The sequence below is a fragment of the Brachyhypopomus gauderio genome, unplaced genomic scaffold (assembly GCF_052324685.1).
Source record: "Brachyhypopomus gauderio isolate BG-103 unplaced genomic scaffold, BGAUD_0.2 sc124, whole genome shotgun sequence".
Taxonomy (NCBI): Eukaryota; Metazoa; Chordata; class Actinopteri; order Gymnotiformes; family Hypopomidae; genus Brachyhypopomus; species Brachyhypopomus gauderio.
In genome coordinates this window covers 26,045-35,162 of record NW_027506945.1, presented here as the reverse complement: position 1 = coordinate 35,162, position 9,118 = coordinate 26,045, and the positions used below count along the sequence as shown (strand labels likewise).

The 9,118-nt window shown below is 45.8% G+C and overlaps 2 long non-coding RNA genes across 2 annotated transcripts; both read left to right on the top strand.

The window, feature by feature from the left end:
* Positions 1–347: 347 nt before the first annotated feature.
* LOC143498923 (uncharacterized) lies at positions 348–1,607 on the top strand. Its single transcript, XR_013125997.1, has 3 exons — positions 348–550; positions 632–698; positions 776–1,607. It is a non-coding gene; the product is annotated as an uncharacterized LOC143498923 (long non-coding RNA).
* A 6,037-nt stretch (positions 1,608–7,644) lies between these two features.
* Positions 7,645–8,904, top strand: LOC143498924 (uncharacterized). Its single transcript, XR_013125998.1, has 3 exons — positions 7,645–7,847; positions 7,929–7,995; positions 8,073–8,904. It is a non-coding gene; the product is annotated as an uncharacterized LOC143498924 (long non-coding RNA).
* Positions 8,905–9,118: the final 214 nt, after the last annotated feature.

Here is a 9,118-nt window from a genome sequence, read left to right as displayed (position 1 = left end):
CGTGGATTACAGGCATGCGCCACTGAGCCCGGCGGATTTGTGAGAGATCTGCTCAGCTCTTAAAGAGACGTAGCCAGTGCTGCTATGTTTCCAGTGACCAGATTTGGCACGAAATGATCACTTTAATTCTGATGCTAAATTAACGAGCTAATCAAACACGTTGAGAATGTGGTTTGCTACTTTTGATGAATTCTATGTCATTTTCTTAACTATGCAAATTTCAGAAAAAATAATAGCCATCTTTTTAAAGTATAGTTTTCAAACATTTACGGGTAAAATGATTACAAAACCACTATAACAAAATGAGTTTTAGACATAAAATGAGTCAAGCATGTGCGATTGTAGCCGGGTGGTTGTGTTTTAATAAGAACTAATTTACGATCAATTCCATTGGTGGTAATGTAATTACTACATGTAGTTTATTGGTTCGTTTAATTGCGAGGCTCCTATAAAAAGGGGCTCGATTGAGGCCATCAGGACTGCTCTGGGTTCCCCCTCTACTTCCGGGTCGCTGCTTTGCTCCGAGAGGCTGTCGTTACTGTGCTCTGAGGTATGTGTGTGTGCGTGCGTGCGGTCGGGGCGCAGGTGGTAGTTGGCGTTCAGAATGTTTATTTTATCTTTTTCTATTTAGAAAGTCTGTCGTCACCGCACTATACCGGGTTTGCCACTATCTGAGCCTGGTTGGCTTAGGCGTTGAGGTAAAGACACACTGAATACCTCCTTTTACCACTGTTGTGCCTTGTTTTTAATTCATGATTTTTCGTGCGACTTATAGTGGGACTGCCGGCGTTTGGACCAATCGAAAACCTGCCTGCGTTTTGTGCCTCCGCGGAACTAGTTGTCGCTGTGAGCGATTACTATTGGCTGTTTCAGCCCAGCCATATCCAGCCTTGGGGGAATAAGCTGCCGTTTTGCCTCAGAGAAAAGTGTTTTTAACAGCGTGTCTGTCTACAGTTGATCCGAGGCAGATTATCTCTGTAGCGTTATTGTTTGTCTTCTAGATGTTGTACATTTCTTTTTGATTTGGCTGTAAAGAGCAGGAACCTCGAGTACAGCTGCTATCCACGACTGTGAAGCAACTTCGAGTCACGCTAGTGGCGTATATGAATATCTGTGTGGTTGCTATTGACTTATTTTATTTCTTTTTTTTATTATGAAGGGAGGTGCGGAGGCCGTCAGGAGGTGAGGTCAGCCGTTTGATTCTGTTCACTGTGCTGTGGGGAGTTTGTGATTGTTTTCTTTTTATGTACACGAGTGAGTGGTTGTGATTTTCATTTATTTGATTTAAGCTGCCTCACCGAGTGTGCCCCTCTGCTTTGCTGTTCTCTTTCTTTTTATGATTCTTGTCAATTAGCAGCCAGGAGTTTCTGCTGGAAGTTGAGCCAAGTCGTCTGTGTCTTTTATTTTATTTGTCATTGTCCATTTTATGGTTGAATAAAATTGTTATTTTTAAATCTCTCTCTTTGTCCCGTGGTACCCATGGACCTGTGTTAATTCTCTGGGTGTAATTCCCAGGGTGGCGTAGTTGGTTTTGGTTTATTAAAACTCCAAATATAAAGTATTAGATAACTCTACATTCCTCCTCCTCTCCCGTGCGTCACGTCACACAAGCACAAAAGTCAGACAGGTACGCTGTAAAAGGTTGGGTCACACTGTATCGCTCAGGCTGCGCTACAGCGTCTGCTCTCAGGTGCGCTCCCACTACTGACCGGTACGGGGGCTTTGACCTGCTCCGTTTCCGACCTGGGCCGGTTCACCCCTCCTCAGGCGACCTGGTGGCTCGAAGCTCCCTCAGGGACACCATATCGACACCGAGCTTAGTGCGGACACCCGATCAACACAGCGCGCTGCAGCCCAGAACCCCCGAGCTCACGTGCTCCTCCAACCTCAGCCTCCAAGTAACGTGGATTACAGGCACGCGCCACTGAGCCCGGCGGATTTTTGAGAGATCTGCTCAGCTCTTAAAGAGACGTAGCCAGTGCTGCTATGTTTCCAGTGACCAGATTTGGCACGAAATGATCACTTTAATTCTGATGCTAAATTAACGAGCTAATCAAACACGTTGAGAATGTGGTTTGCTACTTTTGATGAATTCTATGTCATTTTCTTAACTATGCAAATTTCAGAAAAAATAATAGCCATCTTTTTAAAGTATAGTTTTCAAACATTTACGGATAAAATTATTACAAAACCACTATAACAAAATGAGTTTTAGACATAAAATGAGTCAAGCATGTGCGAGCACAAAAGTCAGACAGGTGCGCTGTAAAAGGTTGGGTCACACTGTATCGCTCGGGCTGCGCTCCAGCGTCTGCTCTCAGGTGCGCTCCCACTACTGACCGGTACGGGGGCTTTGACCTGCTCCGTTTCCGACCTGGGCCGGTTCACCCCTCCTCAGGCGACCTGGTGGCTCGAAGCTCCCTCAGGGACACCATATCGACACCGAGCTTAGTGCGGACACCCGATCAACACAGCGCGCTGCAGCCCAGAACCCCCGAGCTCACGTGCTCCTCCAACCTCAGCCTCCAAGTAACGTGGATTACAGGCACGCGCCACTGAGCCCGGCGGATTTTTGAGAGATCTGCTCAGCTCTTAAAGAGACATAGCCAGTGCTGCTATGTTTCCAGTGACCAGATTTGGCACGAAATGATCACTTTAATTCTGATGCTAAATTAACGAGCTAATCAAACACGTTGAGAATGTGGTTTGCTACTTTTGATGAATTCTATGTCATTTTCTTAACTATGCAAATTTCAGAAAAAAGAATAGACATCTTTTTAAAGTATAGTTTTCAAACATTTACGGGTAAAATGATTAAAAAAACCACTATAACAAAATGAGTTTTAGACATAAAATGAGTCAAGCATGTGCAAGCACAAAAGTCAGACAGGTGCGCTGTAAAAGGTTGGGTCACACTGTATCGCTCGGGCTGCGCTCCAGCGTCTGCTCTCAGGTGCGCTCCCACTACTGACCGGTACGGGGGCTTTGACCTGCTCCGTTTCCGACCTGGGCCGGTTCACCCCTCCTCAGGCGACCTGGTGGCTCGAAGCTCCCTCAGGGACACCATATCGACACCGAGCTTAGTGCGGACACCCGATCAACACAGCGCGCTGCAGCCCAGAACCCCCGAGCTCACGTGCTCCTCCAACCTCAGCCTCCAAGTAACGTGGATTACAGGCACGCGCCACTGAGCCCGGCGGATTTGTGAGAGATCTGCTCAGCTCTTAAAGAGACGTAGCCAGTGCTGCTATGTTTCCAGTGACCAGATTTGGCACGAAATGATCACTTTAATTCTGATGCTAAATTAACGAGCTAATCAAACACGTTGAGAATGTGGTTTGCTACTTTTGATGAATTCTATGTCATTTTCTTAACTATGCAAATTTCAGAAAAAATAATAGACATCTTTTTAAAGTATAGTTTTAAACATTTACGGGTAAAATGATTACAAAACCACTATAACAAAATGAGTTTTAGACATAAAATGAGTCAAGCATGTGCGAGCACAAAAGTCAGACAGGTGCGCTGTAAAAGGTTGGGTCACACTGTATCGCTCGGGCTGCGCTCCAGCGTCTGCTCTCAGGTGCGCTCCCACTACTGACCGGTACGGGGGCTTTGACCTGCTCCGTTTCCGGCCTGGGCCGGTTCACCCCTCCTCAGGCGACCTGGTGGCTCGAAGCTCCCTCAGGGACACCATATCGACACCGAGCTTAGTGCGGACACCCGATCAACACAGCGCGCTGCAGCCCAGAACCCCCGAGCTCAAGTGCTCCTCCAACCTCAGCCTCCAAGTAACGTGGATTACAGGAACGCGCCACTGAGCCCGGCGGATTTGTGAGAGATCTGCTCAGCTCTTAAAGAGACGTAGCCAGTGCTGCTATGTTTCCAGTGACCAGATTTGGCACGAAATGATCACTTTAATTCTGATGCTAAATTAACGAGCTAATCAAACACGTTGAGAATGTGGTTTGCTACTTTTGATGAATTCTATGTCATTTTCTTAACTATGCAAATTTCAGAAAAAATAATAGCCATCTTTTTAAAGTATAGTTTTCAAACATTTACGGATAAAATGATTACAAAACCACTATAACAAAATGAGTTTTAGACATAAAATGAGTCAAGCATGTGCGAGCACAAAAGTCAGACAGGTGCGCTGTAAAAGGTTGGGTCACACTGTATCGCTCGGGCTGCGCTCCAGCGTCTGCTCTCAGGTGCGCTCCCACTACTGACCGGTACGGGGGCTTTGACCTGCTCCGTTTCCGACCTGGGCCGGTTCACCCCTCCTCAGGCGACCTGGTGGCTCGAAGCTCCCTCAGGGACACCATATCGACACCGAGCTTAGTGCGGACACCCGATCAACACAGCGCGCTGCAGCCCAGAACCCCCGAGCTCACGTGCTCCTCCAACCTCAGCCTCCAAGTAACGTGGATTACAGGCACGCGCCACTGAGCCCGGCGGATTTTTGAGAGATCTGCTCAGCTCTTAAAGAGACATAGCCAGTGCTGCTATGTTTCCAGTGACCAGATTTGGCACGAAATGATCACTTTAATTCTGATGCTAAATTAACGAGCTAATCAAACACGTTGAGAATGTGGTTTGCTACTTTTGATGAATTCTATGTCATTTTCTTAACTATGCAAATTTCAGAAAAAATAATAGCCATCTTTTTAAAGTATAGTTTTCAAACATTTACGGGTAAAATGATTAAAAAAAACACTATAACAAAATGAGTTTTAGACATAAAATGAGTCAAGCATGTGCGAGCACAAAAGTCAGACAGGTGCGCTGTAAAAGGTTGGGTCACACTGTATCGCTCGGGCTGCGCTACAGCGTCTGCTCTCAGGTGCGCTCCCACTACTGACCGGTACGGGGGCTTTGACCTGCTCCGTTTCCGACCTGGGCCGGTTTCCCCCCTCCTCAGGCGACCTGGTGGCTCGAAGCTCCCTCAGGGACACCATATCGACACCGAGCTTAGTGCGGACACCCGATCAACACAGCGCGCTGCAGCCCAGAACCCCCGAGCTCACGTGCTCCTCCAATCTCAGCCTCCAAGTAACGTGGATTACAGGCACGCGCCACTGAGCCCGGCGGATTTGTGAGAGATCTGCTCAGCTCTTAAAGAGACGTAGCCAGTGCTGCTATGTTTCCAGTGGCCTTATATATCAATAGTTTGTTTTAAAAACGACAAAAAGTGTGAATACAAAAGTGTGTTATTCATGGGACTAATGTTTGAATCCAAATAAGCGCCTGGGGTTTATGGAATGAAAGTAATTATAAAATGAAGGTTAATTCAAAGTGGGTGGTTAAAACGCCTGATGAAATTAGTACATTAATACGATAAATCATTTAAAAATACAACTATAGGTGAAATAAAATGGAAAGAAAGCAAAAGTCCACTTTGTGCTTGAAACATAGGCTTCTTTGAGAAGTTTATCCGTTGGTGCGGTGTCACGGCATAATCGCAATGCGCATGCGCAGGTTTCAAATATTTTAACTTTGTATATTATGAATTTTTGACCTTTGACCTTTCCCGTTCTTGGCGTAATGGGTAGCGCACTGGTCAGTCACGCACTTGGGTCAGAACGACGAGAGTTCAAATCCGCCACCGGGTGTGTGACCCCATAACTGCAATAATGATATTGAGCGTGGAGGCCCTGGATCAGGGAGCCGAGAGGAAACGCGCTGCGCTAGGTGTGTGAATGACGGGCTCAGTTACAGGAGGATCAGACAGGCCAATAGATCAATACCCAGTGCTGACCTGACCGGTGCCTGATAGCCAACAGGGCACATTTTTAGTTGCCACGCATCGGCGTTTTTTTTCCTCCTCAATCTGTATACATACATATCATAATATGTATGTAAAATATCGAATGAATATCAAGTTCATTTCGGCATCATGGACAGTTTAATGACTTCATGAATTGATTTAAATGATTTCGTTCATGTATATCATTATCAACCACTGAATCCTATCGCATTATCAACGTGCCGAATTTGGAATGTTCCCGAAATCACAATATTTATCAATTTTATATGATTTACAAGGCAATAAAATGACTTCATTGCTTTTGGGGTTAACTCATTTTGCTCGTCATCTGCAAGTTAAAATCCAAACAATTTTTGTTAGCCTCAGATTTGGCACGAAATGATCACTTTAATTCTGATGCTAAATTAACGAGCTAATCAAACACGTTGAGAATGTGGTTTGCTACTTTTGATGAATTCTATGTCATTTTCTTAACTATGCAAATTTCAGAAAAAATAATAGACATCTTTTTAAAGTATAGTTTTCAAACATTTACGGGTAAAATGATTACAAAACCACTATAACAAAATGAGTTTTAGACATAAAATGAGTCAAGCATGTGCGAGCACAAAAGTCAGACAGGTGCGCTGTAAAAGGTCGGGTCACACTGTATCGCTCGGGCTGCGCTACAGCGTCTGCTCTCAGGTGCGCTCCCACTACTGACCGGTACGGGGGCTTTGACCTGCTCCGTTTCCGACCTGGGCCGGTTCACCCCTCCTCAGGCGACCTGGTGGCTCGAAGCTCCCTCAGGGACACCATATCGACACCGAGCTTAGTGCGGACACCCGATCAACACAGCGCGCTGCAGCCCAGAACCCCCGAGCTCACGTGCTCCTCCAACCTCAGCCTCCAAGTAACGTGGATTACAGGCACGCGCCACTGAGCCCGGCGGATTTTTGAGAGATCTGCTCAGCTCTTAAAGAGACGTAGCCAGTGCTTCTATGTTTCCAGTGACCAGATTTGGCACGAAATGATCACTTTAATTCTGATGCTAAATTAACGAGCTAATCAAACACGTTGAGAATGTGGTTTGCTACTTTTGATGAATTCTATGTCATTTTCTTAACTATGCAAATTTCAGAAAAAATAATAGCCATCTTTTTAAAGTATAGTTTTCAAACATTTACGGGTAAAATGATTACAAAACCACTATAACAAAATGAGTTTTAGACATAAAATGAGTCAAGCATGTGCGAGCACAAAAGTCAGACAGGTGCGCTGTAAAAGGTTGGGTCACACTGTATCGCTCGGGCTGCGCTCCAGCGTCTGCTCTCAGGTGCGCTCCCACTACTGACCGGTACGGGGGCTTTGACCTGCTCCGTTTCCGACCTGGGCCGGTTCACCCCTCCTCAGGCGACCTGGTGGCTCGAAGCTCCCTCAGGGACACCATATCGACACCGAGCTTAGTGCGGACACCCGATCAACACAGCGCGCTGCAGCCCAGAACCCCCGAGCTCACGTGCTCCTCCAACCTCAGCCTCCAAGTAACGTGGATTACAGGCATGCGCCACTGAGCCCGGCGGATTTGTGAGAGATCTGCTCAGCTCTTAAAGAGACGTAGCCAGTGCTGCTATGTTTCCAGTGACCAGATTTGGCACGAAATGATCACTTTAATTCTGATGCTAAATTAACGAGCTAATCAAACACGTTGAGAATGTGGTTTGCTACTTTTGATGAATTCTATGTCATTTTCTTAACTATGCAAATTTCAGAAAAAATAATAGCCATCTTTTTAAAGTATAGTTTTCAAACATTTACGGGTAAAATGATTACAAAACCACTATAACAAAATGAGTTTTAGACATAAAATGAGTCAAGCATGTGCGATTGTAGCCGGGTGGTTGTGTTTTAATAAGAACTAATTTACGATCAATTCCATTGGTGGTAATGTAATTACTACATGTAGTTTATTGGTTCGTTTAATTGCGAGGCTCCTATAAAAAGGGGCTCGATTGAGGCCATCAGGACTGCTCTGGGTTCCCCCTCTACTTCCGGGTCGCTGCTTTGCTCCGAGAGGCTGTCGTTACTGTGCTCTGAGGTATGTGTGTGTGCGTGCGTGCGGTCGGGGCGCAGGTGGTAGTTGGCGTTCAGAATGTTTATTTTATCTTTTTCTATTTAGAAAGTCTGTCGTCACCGCACTATACCGGGTTTGCCACTATCTGAGCCTGGTTGGCTTAGGCGTTGAGGTAAAGACACACTGAATACCTCCTTTTACCACTGTTGTGCCTTGTTTTTAATTCATGATTTTTCGTGCGACTTATAGTGGGACTGCCGGCGTTTGGACCAATCGAAAACCTGCCTGCGTTTTGTGCCTCCGCGGAACTAGTTGTCGCTGTGAGCGATTACTATTGGCTGTTTCAGCCCAGCCATATCCAGCCTTGGGGGAATAAGCTGCCGTTTTGCCTCAGAGAAAAGTGTTTTTAACAGCGTGTCTGTCTACAGTTGATCCGAGGCAGATTATCTCTGTAGCGTTATTGTTTGTCTTCTAGATGTTGTACATTTCTTTTTGATTTGGCTGTAAAGAGCAGGAACCTCGAGTACAGCTGCTATCCACGACTGTGAAGCAACTTCGAGTCACGCTAGTGGCGTATATGAATATCTGTGTGGTTGCTATTGACTTATTTTATTTCTTTTTTTTATTATGAAGGGAGGTGCGGAGGCCGTCAGGAGGTGAGGTCAGCCGTTTGATTCTGTTCACTGTGCTGTGGGGAGTTTGTGATTGTTTTCTTTTTATGTACACGAGTGAGTGGTTGTGATTTTCATTTATTTGATTTAAGCTGCCTCACCGAGTGTGCCCCTCTGCTTTGCTGTTCTCTTTCTTTTTATGATTCTTGTCAATTAGCAGCCAGGAGTTTCTGCTGGAAGTTGAGCCAAGTCGTCTGTGTCTTTTATTTTATTTGTCATTGTCCATTTTATGGTTGAATAAAATTGTTATTTTTAAATCTCTCTCTTTGTCCCGTGGTACCCATGGACCTGTGTTAATTCTCTGGGTGTAATTCCCAGGGTGGCGTAGTTGGTTTTGGTTTATTAAAACTCCAAATATAAAGTATTAGATAACTCTACATTCCTCCTCCTCTCCCGTGCGTCACGTCACACAAGCACAAAAGTCAGACAGGTACGCTGTAAAAGGTTGGGTCACACTGTATCGCTCAGGCTGCGCTACAGCGTCTGCTCTCAGGTGCGCTCCCACTACTGACCGGTACGGGGGCTTTGACCTGCTCCGTTTCCGACCTGGGCCGGTTCACCCCTCCTCAGGCGACCTGGTGGCTCGAAGCTCCCTCAGGGACACCATATCGACACCGAGCTTAG